The sequence below is a fragment of the Typopeltis vanoorti genome, chromosome 7 (genome assembly GCF_054136105.1).
Source record: "Typopeltis vanoorti isolate ZY-2024b chromosome 7, IOZ_Tvanoo_1.0, whole genome shotgun sequence".
Lineage (NCBI taxonomy): Eukaryota > Metazoa > Arthropoda > Arachnida > Uropygi > Thelyphonidae > Typopeltis > Typopeltis vanoorti.
This window is the reverse complement of record NC_143555.1, coordinates 83,368,147-83,383,606: the sequence shown is the minus strand read 5'-3', so window position 1 is coordinate 83,383,606 and position 15,460 is coordinate 83,368,147. Positions and strand designations below refer to the sequence as shown.

At 39.0% G+C, this 15,460-nt stretch overlaps 1 non-coding gene across 1 annotated transcript; it reads right to left on the bottom strand.

Moving 5' to 3' along the window:
• Positions 1-1,616: 1,616 nt before the first annotated feature.
• Positions 1,617-1,737, bottom strand: LOC150104816 (U5 spliceosomal RNA). Its single transcript, XR_016548605.1, has one exon. It is a non-coding gene; the product is annotated as a U5 spliceosomal RNA (small nuclear RNA).
• Between the last annotated feature and the right edge of the window lie 13,723 nt (positions 1,738-15,460).

Below are 15,460 nucleotides of genomic sequence, written 5' to 3'. Positions count from 1 at the left end.
AATAAATTTTGACAATTAAAATTGATATATAAGTTTGACGGTCGCAACTGACGAACAAATAAATAAGCGGCTATCCGAATGTCATTTTCTCTCCAAGTATCTAAATTTTAATTATTGCTTTTTAAGCAAGTTTAAAATAATAAATTAATTAATAAAACGTATATCTATTTATTTATTTTTCAGGATTTCAGTTAACATGTCCTCTAAATTTGTGTTTATTTGCACCTATGCAACTAAGACAGCTTGCTTACTTGATTACAAGCCTTAATTGCTATTGTTAATTGTGTCGTTTTTTGGAAAGTTGCGAAGTGTTTGGAGCGTTCTCCACCTTTCAAACTAGCTGTCATGAAAGAATGAATGATAAAACTTATGTCATATATTTCAGTTGATACATCAACCGACTCCAAATGCACGGAGATTGCAAAATCCATAATGTTATTCGTGGATCTCCTTTGATCTCAACTCTTACAAAAAACCAGTTGTAGTGATAAATGCATTGCCTTTAACAGCCTGAATGATTAACCGTGTAAGGCCTGTTATATCAAGTCTGCTTCTTGCAATTATAATGGTTGATTAAAGTTATCCACTTTAGTTTAATTCCAAGCATTCCGATCCTACTGAATTATTGTGTTTTTACTGCGTTCAATTCTGCGACAACATTGAATTATTCATTAAGACAGACCAAACTAAGCGACGGCACCACTTACGGGAATGATTATGTTACGTTACACGTTATGTTTATGTGAGTTGCAATTTGTTGTTTGCCAATTGAATTACTTCAATTTAGTGTTATCCATGGAATCTAATCCCATCTTTGTGTGTCAAACTAGAATATTACCATTATTTGTGTTTTCTCCGTATACCATTCCAGAACATCGCTGAATTGAACGATATTCTTCGACTGACTCTCGCTCCCAGCTAACGAAAGAGAGGTTGTCACAAGTAAGAGACGGAGGCAATGTATTACAAAGCGATTCAAGAAATCATTAAATATCAAAAACATTGCTTTAATATTTCTTGCAATATTATATATATATATAGATTAGTTATGACAAGATTTTTAATATATTACGTATACCATATACAGAAAGGTTATTAACCACATATTCAGGTTGTAAATATTTCTTTCTTCATATCTGATTTCAGCACTTCCAATAAAAGTTCTGCCTAATCTGGTTTACGCTGCAATTTGAGGAAAAATAAGGGTAATCTGGCCCTGTTGCGTAAATCAGTAGAATTGCTCAAAAACTGAATTTGCCTCATTTAGCAAGAAGAAGAAAATTGCCTGTCTACCCTGAAATAACGATATACACACTTCTATTCATGTTCTTTATATCCAGAACTGAACGAATAGTCATTTGGGCATAATATGTGCTAAAGAAATACCTGACTTGAGATATCGAGGAGAGTTTATCGGCGATTAGTAATAATTTTAGTAAAAAAAACTTCTCAGTAACCGGAAGTTACTTTTCACAAAAAATTACCTTCGACGGGTCCACTACACTGAACACGGCGAATAACCATTAAACTGCTAAGTGTCAAGTTCGCGTATTTCTTTGGCATGTAGTACCCTAACCTTAACTTAATCTATTCTTATGCTTATATTAATATTAATAAGTCTCACATAATGTGAGACTACAAAAATTCGCCAATAAGCTCATTGCAATGCTCCCCTCCACGGTGATCTTTAGTAAAAGGCGAAAGAGTATCACGAACTATGAAGGGAAACCTGAGCAATCGTCGGTGAAATGTTCCCGAGTTCGATAAGGGATGAGGCACAGCAAAATGTAATCGTGTTAGAAAATAAACTGCAATTTATTATAGAAATTTGAAAATTTTCATAGAAATATTCAACTAAGATTTAGTCTCATTCAATTTTCGTGATATCTTTATAGCAAAAATTGGTCATCTTTCAATATATACTCTAATCTAATCTTGTGGCCTCTTCTTTAAGAGAGTTGCATCTGATGAACAGTCCGCTTCCATGCCTCTCTCTCTCTATCTCTTGCTTCTGTAAGATTCTTCCCCGTACAATCTTTGATGTTGCCTTTCCATTGCAGTCGGGGTCTTCTCTCCACCATCCCCTGCAATACTGCAAAGAATAAAAATGTAAACGCTATTTTTATTCTTTGGATACAAGGCATATAGTCTTTTTTCATTTTGAATCATTTAAGAACCTCTTCATTGCTCACTCTTTCAGTCCAGCTGATACGACCCATTTCTCTCAAGCACCACATTTCAAATGCATTCAAATGGGTCACTCATCTCCTTATTGATCGTCCAGGACTCTCATCCATACGTCCCCACTCTCCAGATCATTGTCTTGAGGATTCTTACTTTTAACTGTTTGTTCAGATTTCTGTTTCCTAATATGTGGTATATTTGGAAAAATGCTGCTTTTGATTTTTTAATTCTGTTCTTAATTTCATAATTAGATCTACTGTCTTCTGTTATCCAACTCCCAAGGTATTCAAAACTTTTTACATTTTCTATTCTTTGTCGGTTCAAAGTGAATTCCATCTCATCATTTCCTTTCCTTGAAATCTTCATCACTTTTGTCTTCTGAATGTTTATTTTCATTTTCGATCTCTCATTTCCAATGCTGTTCAGTCTGTTCAAAATTCTTTGCAAGCATTCTTCTGTTTCGCTCCTAAGTACAATGTCATCTGCATATCTTATATTATTTATCAGATGTTCGTTTATCTTTATTCCATCCTTCAGCTCTTCCAAGTCTTCCCTTATCATCCATTCACTAAAGACATTAAAAAGGAGTGGGGACATCCCACACCATTGCCTCACACCCTTTCTTATGGGGCTCCATTCAATAATCTCTCCTTCAAATTTGACCCTAGTTTCTTCAACACGCCGAATATATACGTAGGCTGTTCAATAAGTAATAAGACTATATTTATACAGAAAACAGATTACCTTTAATCGTCATCATTTACATGGTCTTTTTCGAAGTAACTACCGTGAGAAGAGATGCATTTGTCCCAACGTTGCGTCCACTTCTTAAACACATGTGAAAGTCTGTTTTTTGAGAGTTCTTTCAAAACCGCCTCCGCAGCTTTTACACATGCTTTGTTGCTTTCGAAATGGCGGCCTCTTAGTGGTTTCTTGAGCTGAGGAAACAGCCAGAAATCGCACGGTGCGAGATCAGGACTGTATGGAGGGTGTGGTAAGATATCTGTGTTGTTCTTCTGAAAAATGTCCACTTCACAACCAGCAATATGTGGCCTTGCATTATCGTGGTGCAATAAGAAGCCATTCTTCAGCAATGGACGCTTCCTTTTGACGTGCTTGATGATAATTGCTGCTGTGTTGATCATTGTCTCTGTGATAGATGTTGAAGGTATTCCCTCACGTTCAAGATCTTCCACATTTTGCCTTCCTTCCTTAAACGTCTTATGCCAGCGAAAAACACTTGCCCTCGACGTTGCTTCATCGTGGAAAGCTTCGCATATCATGTTAAAAGTGTCTGATGCCGATTTTTGCAAACGCACACAAAATTTAATCGCATAACACTGTTCCGAGGACGCTTCCATTTCGAAGACTGGTCGTGCCGAAACAAGCTTGCGTTTAGTCACGTGACACTCTGGCACATCAGCCCGTATATGCTATCTATCAATCTCTTTTGTTAATACAGACAGCAACATTTCTTTATTCCACAAAAATTAATATTGTGATAAGTGGTTTCGCCACAGTAAAATTAGTCTTATTACTTATTGACCAGCCCACGTATTATAATATAAATGTATAATATAATAATATTTATATATATATAATATAAGTAAGGAATTCCGCATAGTACGATGTTTTTAATGATTTAATTTGACTTTTTGATATGTACCGTAATTCCACAGAATTTAGAAATTATTATATTTATTATAATCCTAAAGAATTTAGAAATATTTATTAAAATTTTAGAGAATTTAGAAATTATCATGTTGATTACACTTACTATATAATAAAATGAAAAGGAATAAATAGAAAAATAATAAATCCATTGTGTAGTTATATATTATCTATGTTATTATTATTATTATTATCATTTATGTAGTATATGAAGGCAGGAACTCATCCCTGGAAGGCCCTGTGACGTGTAGATTTCACGGTAAGGCCTCTACCACGAAATATTGTGGATAATGCGATAATAGTTAATGTAAACAAACCTCCATCGTAATTTAAGCCTGAGTGGCATGTCGTTGAAGAAAATATGTTTAATATGTTGAAGGATGAAAAGGTCACACCTCTGTGATATTTATATCTGATCAATGAAGTACACTTAATGATGTGATGCAGTTTAGTACAAGTATGTACACGAGTAATGCTAACTTTGCTGTCTTATAATGAGACTGCTTTATACACTAATTATCATAATTATTAGTGTATTTGTATTATGCTGGTTGAATTTGCTTAAATAAACCTATTTTTCTCATGATCTTATGTCAATGACAATAATTAATGCCTAATTGCCCTTAATCTTATTTGTTCATGGTTTTGTGGCATTAATAGTTTATATGATTTTTTTTTACATAATTCATGTTGACCAAAGTATTTTCATTTATGATGAATTCTTTGACTACTGTTATTAATTTTAATGTTAATATACTGTGCATATGTATAATAATTATATATTATAGAGGGTGGTCTATAAGTCATCTATTAGTTAGAGGCACTAACTAATGAATCACATCTCCCCTCCCACAGAAACTGCTGATAGACTCGAGCAAAACCATATGTTGCACTGGCAACATATGGTTTTGCTTGACACTACCCTGTCGTGAACGTGTTAAAACTAAGAAATATATAGTGAATGTATTTCAGATAATATAGAAATCGGTTGAAGAGAATTTGCATTTCGACTATTGTTGGGTCGCGCGATCTTTTGTTAATACTGCACCAATGATATGCACTTCTTCATAGCTGCTCTTTCCCTATCATCGTGCACAACTTTCACTTCTCATTTGTAATTTGTGAAGGACTGTTCATTATGTATCTCAAGTCTTGTAAATTACTGATAATTTTTGCTTGACACAATGGGAAAGAAGATGACGCTATTTGCGTAGATAACTTTGACTTTGCACCCAAGGAAACCTTCTCGAGGCCAGAAGTGATGGCGAATATGACATTCTTGGTAAGTCATACCCATTTTCAGTTTTTTTCTGAAAACTTTAGTTTCCGAAAATCCTCACATATATCATGCACCACGATTTTTTTGCTTAAATGGAAAAATACGAGTTATATCCGAATAATTTTTTTAGCTTTCAAATTCTTAAGTATATCATTCATTAAAGACTGGATTTATAAAACGCACAAAGCAGAGCAATACAGCAGATATAGAAATAAGCAATTCCACTCCTCTCATTGATGATAAATTATTTATATTAAGTAAAAATGTATAGTATCTTTATAAATTTTGTTCTATTAAAAACAAACGAACAAATTTGTTCGTTTTTCTTACGCTGTTCATTACGCTGTTCGTTTTCTTAAATTCCGATTCCAATTTGGATAGACGAAACGTGATATGCACTTATATTTTTTTTGGCATCATTTCAATTTTGAATGTGAAACATATTGAGTGTATTGTGTATGCTTGCTTAAGTTATTTTGGTATTTTTGATTTTTGATTTTAAATTTTTTTGACTTTGATTTTAATTGTGTACTTATTTTTGGATTTTGGATAGACACAATTTTAAAGATAAGTAGTTTATAAATTATGAACATATTAATCATAGCCGCATTTTGCTAAAATGCCAAAATCGCTCGTTGGGCTGCACACATACTTTACGTGTTACATTGCCCTCAATAATTATAATTTACCTTTAATTATCAAATTTTCAAAGTATTGTAGAAATTAATTATTTATAGTAAAAATCCGTAGAAGGTAACTGTTTTAATCGATTTTTTTAAAATAATATTTTATTATTTTAAAACTTTTAAAAATAATAAATAACTTAACTCAAATTTAATAATTAGTGGGGGAAAAATAATTTATCAATACGAAATTTATTGTCATTTAGATGAGTAATTTGAAAGAGAAAAGTAATCGGGAGCTGCTTTTCTCAAAAGGAAAAGAGAAAAGGAAGAGCAAGTAAAGAAAGCACAAGCGATATAAGGAGATTTGGAATTTTAACATTTCACATTTGGAATTTCACAAAGACACCAAAGAGAACGAGTTTTCAACAGAACCAACACCAAAAGTTATAAAAATTTCAGCACCGGCCGTTAGAGAAGCTTCTACATTCTCATCCAGAAATACCAACGAATTCCCCCGCATCAGCTGATACCGACGTAACAACCATTTGTGGTGATTCCATAACAGTTGATGGTTGCAAAAATGATGAGGTAAAGATTATAGCGACAAAACGAAATTACGAACAGATGATCCAATTAAAAATGAAGATTATTTTATTGAAACTGATCCATACTACTGGCCAGAGAAAATTGATGACAAAACTAGAATTGAACTTATAAAAAAGGTACTATTCAAGTAAAATTAAATAAACATTCTTTGAATGATCAAGGCAGAAAATTTTCGAATTCTTTTATACATTTCGTCGTGTATGATTTCGAAGGAAAACAAACTTGGTCTAAAATTCATAATTGAAATGTTAAAATTTCATCTCTTATGTTAATGGATAACATGAAGTCATGAAGAAAATCGGCACACAGGCAAACACTGAACCGGATTCGTATAATTAGTGTGGACTTTAAAATGGAATTTGGCGGGGCTAAATAATAAATTCGAAATTTTATCTAGAAAACGAGGAATATTTCATGAAGTACTCTTGTAAGTTTAATTTTATTCCCGACAAAGGAATGAAAGCAGTTTCAGTAAACAAACAATTTAAATACCGAGGAATCTTGGGGGGGGGTGGGGGGGGGGGGGGGTGGGGGGGGGGGGGGGTGGGGGGGGGGGGGGGTGGGGGGGGGGGGGGGTGGGGGGGGGGGGGGGTGGGGGGGGGGGGGGGTGGGGGGGGGGGGGGGTGGGGGGGGGGGGGGGTGGGGGGGGGGGGGGGTGGGGGGGGGGGGGGGTGGGGGGGGGGGGGGGTGGGGGGGGGGGGGGGTGGGGGGGGGGGGGGGTGGGGGGGGGGGGGGGTGGGGGGGGGGGGGGGTGGGGGGGGGGGGGGGTGGGGGGGGGGGGGGGTGGGGGGGGGGGGGGGTGGGGGGGGGGGGGGGTGGGGGGGGGGGGGGGTGGGGGGGGGGGGGGGTGGGGGGGGGGGGGGGTGGGGGGGGGGGGGGGTGGGGGGGGGGGGGGGTGGGGGGGGGGGGGGGTGGGGGGGGGGGGGGGTGGGGGGGGGGGGGGGTGGGGGGGGGGGGGGGTGGGGGGGGGGGGGGGTGGGGGGGGGGGGGGGTGGGGGGGGGAGGACTGTGATGGATTATCGACGGTTAACCTATGAATTGAATACCAGAGGTATTCAATACCACACTTTTTCGCTAGGATCAGAAAAAAAACCTCAAGGTATGATTAAAGGTGAATCTGAATATGTTTCCACAGAAGAAATCACTGCAGATCTATCAACACCATCAACACCAGAAAGATTTCCCAGCCGTAAAAGTCAGTAGAATGACAATGAGAGACAAGACACCAATAAAAGTCAGCAGGATGATGAGAGACAAGGCTCCATATGCAACATACACTCAATGGCAAAGGTTATACCACCATATATAAATAAAAAAATACTGTATTTGTGTAATTATAAAATTCTAAATTAAAATTAAAGATAAAGATAGTTTTTTACAAATATAAGAAAGCAAATTATACTTAACATAATATTTTATTCCTATTTTTATTCTTTACTTAACCAAATATAAGCAAATAAAAGGTATCCTTTGAAATATCTTCAACTGTGAATGAATAAATTGAAATACTTAAGTCGCAATGTATTTACTTAGTTTGGTCAAAGAGTGATGTGTTTTTTGTTTGTTTGTTTGTTTGTTCGTGCCATTTCTGCTTCTTTTTTTTAATTATATATATACAGGGTGTTCGGGATAAATTTGACATATTTATAATTAATTATATTTTTCCGTAAGTTACATGTATTAACACACACTTCTCTTCATTTAAAAGTTTGGACCCTTCTTCATTCACATACAAGATGTCAGAAAGGATGGATAGCTGGAACCCACCTGAATCATGGAAGAGAATAACTTGTATCATGATGATTCGTGCCCGCCATCAAAATAAGGATATTACGACTGCTGCCCAATGCTCCCTGAATACAGTAAAAACAATCAGGCATGAACTAGAGACTTGCAATGGTGACTACGAGGATGTAGCAAGAAGAAAGATCCCTAGCAGACGATCTGATTGCGTTCGTACAGCAGAATTCCTCGCAAATCTGCAGGAACAGGTGTTGAAGAACCCTGGCATTGGAATTCGGGCTTTGTTCGTGGAGTTGCTAACTGTAGTCAAGCCCTGGATAACAAGGGTAGGCAATGGTAGGCCGTATGTATGGCAGCAGGATTCGACCCCTTGCCACACCTCTGGGAAAAGTCAAAAATGGTTGTCTGAAAATTTCTACGACTTCACCAGTCCAAATGTTTGTCCTCCAAACTCCCCAGACCTTAACCCCATGGATTATTTTGTATGGGGCGCAGTTGAAAAAGACACCAATCGCACTTCCAGTAATACAAAAGCCCAGTTAATGGATAAAATTAAAACAGTTTTTGCGGCCCTTCCCAGGGAGACTGTAGCATCAGCTTGTTCGAGGTTCCGAAGCAGAATTGAAGCTGTGATCGATGCTAATGGTGGTTATTTTCAGTAAATCTTGTTGATAGTATTGTAATTAACTCTGCCTGTAATGTTTTTTTGTCAATTCATTAAATTTAATAGATACAAAGAAGATTTTCTTTTTCCTTACGAAACTGTCAAATTTATCCCGAACACCCTGTATATAATATAATATAATATATATAATATATATTTGTTTGTATGTTTGTTCGTGCCATTTCAGTCTCTTTTTTTATTTATATATACAATATAATATATATATATATATAGATAGATAGATAGATAGATAGATAGATAGATAGATAGATAGATAGATAGATAGATAGATTTTTTTTATTGTAAACATAATAATCTTATATACAGGATTAACCGGTTTTTGGTTCTCTGCAGTCAGACAGAGAGGTTAAATGCTCATACTCTTGTTGAGGTATGTTACATCGAAGTCACTTATAAGGCTAATTACATTTTTTTTTAAATAAATTAAAACCATTAAGAGTTATTTTAACATGATACTGTATAAGAACATAAATGTGGAAGAACATAGAAGTTACTATTGCACAATATTATCTATTAATATGAGAGTGCCAGCTGATTAATTTTCGCACTGTTAAGCACAACAATCCTTCTTTCTTCCCCCTTTCTTTTTTTTTGGGGGGGGGGGGTAAAGGTGTCACTTCTATGCTGGAAAGTGGATTATAATGCAGTCGCCCTGCTCAGCCAGGAGTTGATTCCGTGGATTCCATTCTTGGTGGAAAAGATCTAAGGTGTTGTTTTGCCTATGGTGATGATGCTCGTGTAGGATCCGACTTCTCACCTTTTGTTGGAAGGCTGCAGTGAGTTGGTCAGTTGCCTCTCTCTGTGAAGTTGCTGTGCTCTATGGTCTTGTATGTCTGAGGTAGAAGTTGTATATTACCGCTTTCGCGGTGATGAAAAGGTAATTGCAGAATGAATGGTTATTTGACTCCACATGGACGAGATTGAAATATTCCTCTTCTGTATGAAGATTACCACAGGTAAGAGCTGCCGTTTCCCGAGTCAAACTGATTAATTTAGTGTTGACTGGGCATTCCAAGTAGACATGCCGGACCGTTTCTAATTGGTAGCAGAAGAGGCAGTTATCTGAGACGTTTGAGTTAAATTTTCGTAATATAGTAGGAGTGGGTAATATATTATGCCACATTCTCCACTGAATATCTGCGTCAGGTTTGATGGCTCTTGTGCGATATGGTAGATCCCATTGAAATAGTGTTTGATCAGATGATGCAGGATTTTCCAACAAAGTGCTTTGGTTCGACTGTTGTGTTAGTGTGCTGTAGATCTTGTTGGTGTTGCTGGGTGTAAGTTTCTCCCATGAGTTATTGGTTTTTATCAGAAAGATAGGCGCCAAAACTTCTGAGTTTGGAGGGCTAAGCCCCACTTCTGTTATGCTATCAGGCATAGCGGCTTGAAAAGCGGCCTTTACGGTGTCTATCTGCTCAGACTCATTCCCATATTCCAGGTTTTCGAGCGAATTTGGAAAGCACCAGGAGAGGCTTGGAGAAAGAATGTCACCCAAGATCCTCACGTTTCACCAGCTCCATGGAGGAAAGAAAAATTCTTTCTGAGTGATCGGGCTTCTTACCATCGTGTGGTGAAAGATGGGTTCCATGAGGATTTCAGGTAGGGATGCTGTCTTCACTGTGTGCTGGAGGTTTAGCTTCTTCCATCGTCGAAGGGCATCTTTGTAGAAGTTTGTTAAATTTACAGGCACTTGAGCTGTTGTCATTCTTAAGGTGGTGGAGAGAGAGAGAGATCTCTAGTGGCAGAAGTAAAAATATACTCAGTGGTGCATTTGTGTGATATTTCCTGTTGTAGGGCATTTATGAGAAATCGAGCGCGGAACGTTATTATCCTGTTCTCAATGGAGACCAACTTTTGTCCTCCATCTTTGAGAGAAGTACATAGCTGGGAGTAGGAACGCCAGTTTGTTTTATTCCACATGAATCGATATATGGTTGACTTTATTTGTTTGATGAATTGCACTGGTGGCATAAGAATCTTTAGTGTATGCCAAAGGACACTGGTGGCTATTTGGTTAACGATTATTGTTCTCCCTCTTGTGGAGGCAGAGGCTCGTATTGCTGCCCACTTTCCTAGAACTTGCTTGAAACGCTTGTTTAGTGTTTCCCAGTTCTTATCCACATAAGAGGGTGTGTTTCCTAGGTAAATCCCCAGGTATTTGTTTCCCTCTGTGGACCAGGTACCAGACATTGGGGAATCGGTTCGGTTTTTCCATTTGCCACACCACAGTCCTATGGTTTTAGGTGTGTTTAGTTTGGCTCCTGAGGCTGCCTGATGTTGTTGGTATGCCATTTGTATGTTATGAAAGTCCTCTTCTTTGCGGGCTATGATTGTAACATCATCAGCATATGCTGTCAGGGTTATGGTTTGGTAGGGAAGTTTAGGGCGGCATGCTTTGAGCAGCATGCTGAGTCTACACAAAAAGGGTTCGATGGCAATTGTGTAAAGAGGACCGGAGAGTGGACAGCCTTGTTTAATACCCCTGCTGTATGGTGCAGTTATGGTAAGCCTGTTGTTTATTTTCATGCAAAACTGTGCCTTGGCATACAACATTTTAATAGAGTGAATGATGCCTGAGCCAAAGCCAAATGCTTTCAAGCAGTTGAAGAGGTAAAGGTGTTCAACGCGGTCGAAAGCTTTTTCTTGGTCTAGTGTTACAAGACCTATTGTTTCACTGTTGTTGTTCGCTATGCTTATGAGATCCCTTATGAGGTGTAAGTTTTCGTGGATAGATCTTCCAGGGATGGAATAGCTCTGATGCCTATTTATTATTTCGCTCAGAGCGGGTTTAAATTTGTTGGCAATGGCTTTGGATATAATTTTGCAGTCGGTGTTTGTGATAGAGATGGGTCTCCAGTTTCCTAGTTTCGTCGCGTCTCCTTTCTTTGGAATGAGTTTGAAAACTGATGTCATATTGAGTGGAAAGCCATTGGTATTCGCTTCGACAAATACTCTGTAGAGGATAGGTCCAAGCTGTTCCCAGAAGGACTGATAAAATTCAGTGGTGAGCCCGTCTATGCCAGGAGATTTATCTTTAGGTAAGGAGGTGCAGGCAGTTTTCAGATCGTGTAACGTGATAGGGAGTTCTGTGTTACTCCTTGTTGTTGGTGAGAGTCTTTTCACATCGGAGAGAATTATATTCGTGGCCTCCATAGATGTTGGTTTGGCTTGGTACAAATTTTTGTAGTACTGCAAGGTATATAAGAGGATTTCGTCATGATTTTCTGTGATGTTTCCATTATCTGTTTTAATAGCAGATATAGTGGTGCACTCTTGTTGGCGTTTTTCTAGTGAAAAGAAATACTTTGTAGGGGCATCTGCGAAGTTAATATGTTTGCGTCGTGCTCTTATTAGTGGTCCTCTTGCAGAGTGCTCTAAGTGTGAGCGTATGGTGGCTTCTAGGGACTGGTATTCCTCAGATTCTGGATGATGCAATTCCTGTTGTTGTTACAAATTTTTAAGGGCTGAATGCTTATTCAAATTTCTTCGGTGACTATATTTTTGGGTGAATATCTTAACTTTGGATTTAAAAAGTGACCACCACTCGGAAATTGGTTGTGAAGTAGGTATATCTCTGATGAGAGTTTCGATATAGATTTTAGAGGTTCTGAGATATTCTGTATCCTGTAGTAGGCTGTTGTTAAATATCCAGTATGCTCCTCCTTTGTATCTGGTGTGTCTAGGAAAGCAAATGTTAAGGATGGAATCATGGTCTGATGCATGAGATGGATGGTATGTGACTCTCCTGATGTAGGGTATTGTGTGCATCGATGTGTAGTATCTGTCGAGCCGTGCCTGGTATAGGACACTGGTAGGACCACCTTTGGCTCTCCAGGAGAACATTTTCTCATGTGGGTGCAAGTGTCTGAAGGTGTCAGTCAGCTCGAAGTCATTTATTACATCCTGGAGAAGCTGAGCTAGTGAGCGTCGATGTTCTTGGCATTGCTGTCTGTCCATTGCAGGATCCAGAGTGCAGTTGAAATCCCCTGCCAGTATGATGTGGTCATTGACCTTGCTGAGGTGGTTTCACACAAACTCCAGTACCTGCACTGCAAGCTGGTCATTTGGTGGGATGTATATGTTAATGATATATATTTTCTTTCCTGTCTGAGTTGTAATGAGTGCATATATTGCACACCCAGGAAAGGTATCGATTATTTCTACTTTTAGAGCGCTGTTTTGGTGAATTCCAATGCTGACTCCCGATCCATGAAGTTGTATGGCAGGACAGTGGTGCATGGTATAGGGCCAGTTCTTCCAGTGTTGATATGAAGCTTTGCTGTTGCAATGGAAGTTAGTTTCCTGCAGCATAACTATTTCTGGCCCATGGGCAAGGATATGCTGCAGGACCAGCCTGTTTCGCAGTGGTGTGGCACATCCTCTAGCGTTTAGTGAGAGAAGGTTTATTGAGGTGCTCATTATTTTTATGGTTTAGTTTTATTTGGTGCGGTAATCCTCACTTGCTTTATGGATAGTTACGTTGCCGCTGGGATTCAAGCCCGTTTATCAGGTAGTATATCCTTTTCCTGAGATTGGTGGTTTTTCTCCCTCTTTTTCCTGCCAGAATAGTTCTTAATTCTTCCAGCTGGGTGATAAGGCCACTGATGTCAGCAGTGTAGTCATAGGCTGTCAGCAGTTTTTGTGAAGAGCCTCGAACTTTTTTAAGAAAGCTCTGAAGCTGCTCACTTGTAAGTGGGCCTTCAGTGTGAGGAAGACTTGCATTTCCAGTTTCCTCTTCATCATCTGAGGACTCAAGAAGCTCGATCTCTTCATCCCCCTCTACAGGCTGCTGGGAGGGTTCCAGAGTGCTTGGAGGCAAAGGTTCCCTGCTGCAGCTGCGCTGGTTTGTCTTTGGCTTTTTTTCCGTTTTTGTTTCTTGCTCCCCTTCGTTATTTGTATCTTTATCAGAGTTAGTAAGTTGTCTGTGTTCCGTTTCCTTTTCTCTAGGATTGCTTTTAATCGATGTTGGTGGAGGTTCTTTCGAAAGTTGGGTTTCTGTACTGGACTGAGAGCTGTTTCCTTGAGATCTTTGTTGTTTGTTAGGGATGCTCTGTTTTTTGGGGTTGGCTGCTTGCTGCTTCTGATTCTCTGATTCGCTAGGGTTAGTAGTATTGTTAACCGGTTTCTCATTTCTGGGTATATACGGGCATAACTTCCTTACATGGCCTTCTTCGTGGCAGTAAAAGCACTGAGCAGCAACAGTAATATAAAAGGTGTAGGGTACTCCGTCTATTTCTGTGTTGATTATTTTGGGTATGGAGCCGATTGTATTGTCGCCAAAGTGCATTAGAGCCTGTCTTCTAAAGCTCTTGATGTGAGCGAATTCAGGCCTAGTTGTAGAGGCGCGTAGCGTTCGGATTTTACCTGTCACTGCGCCGTATTTTGATAGTAATCCGCGAAGCATTTGATGGTTTATTTCCGGTGGGACATTTGACACTGTTACTTTTGTGGGAGCAATTGCGATTGGTGAGACATTCACGTGGCATGCTCCGATGTCTATTCCCTTTTCAATTAATGTCTCAGACCAAGATGCGTTGTTAAAGTACATTTGTACGGTTCCGGCAACTCTTGAAATGTGAGTTATATTTTTGGGGGAACATGTTGAGCTACTGCATCTAGATACTTTTCCAGTGGGGTATTTTCGATTGCGAAAATTACAATTCCGTTATCTCGGGAAAAGCGGTTGGCTGGGTGAACGTTTGTACGCGTTGTGGCAGTGGTATTAATTCGCGCGGAAGTATTAGCTACAATGTTAGCATAGGAGACAGAGAGTACTGACCTTTGTCCGTTGTTGTCCGGGGGGGGGCTGAGACTGATGTCTTTTTCTTCTCTGGCGATGTGGCTGGCGTCTTTTCCTTGATCGGAATTCTGCGACCTTTGACCGATTCCTGCTGAGCTCGGGCGTGGACCGGCTGCTGCTGGTGGTGATATGCTGTGGTTTATACTGGCCATTGCTTCGGGCGAATAAGGGGAAACGCAAGCTATCACAAATTCCCGGTACTCGAAGGCATACCGTTGTAACAATAAGCACACGAACAAAGAAGATTTAAAAATTTTAAATTTAATATAACTTTTCCTAGCTTCACAAATTTAGAAAACTAATTTTTTAACGCGATAGATTAGGTGCTTACGATTATGTAGGTATAAATCTCGAAGTTGATTGACGTATTCGACCGCACAAAACACAACTTTAGGCAAGAGCGACCTTGGACACGTCTGCACACTTCAGCGACAAGCAGATATTTTTTTTTTTTTTTTTTTTTTATATGTAGAAAGTATTTTTCCTTGGATATTTTACCCAAGGTAAAATACTTTCTACATCTATCTCTCCTCCTGAGATTTTTATTTATTTAATAAGGTTAAAACACCTTATGGTAACTTGTTCTGAGTAAAATACTTATAAGTTCTGTATTACTAAAATCTTGGTATTTCTAGCCTGATTCCCACTGATGAGACTCAATAAAGGTCGAACCGGTCTGGGTAGTGGCCCCTTGCCTTTAATACAATACGTCATTTAATACAAAACGTCATCCCAGGGAGATGTGCTTTGCATTAAGGGTAAATATTAAGATTAGTGATCGGAGCTTATTCTATTTTTACCATGAGTTGCTTTGGTCTTGCACTACGTGCAGGATCAGCTAGACTTGCAATACTTGCAGGCGC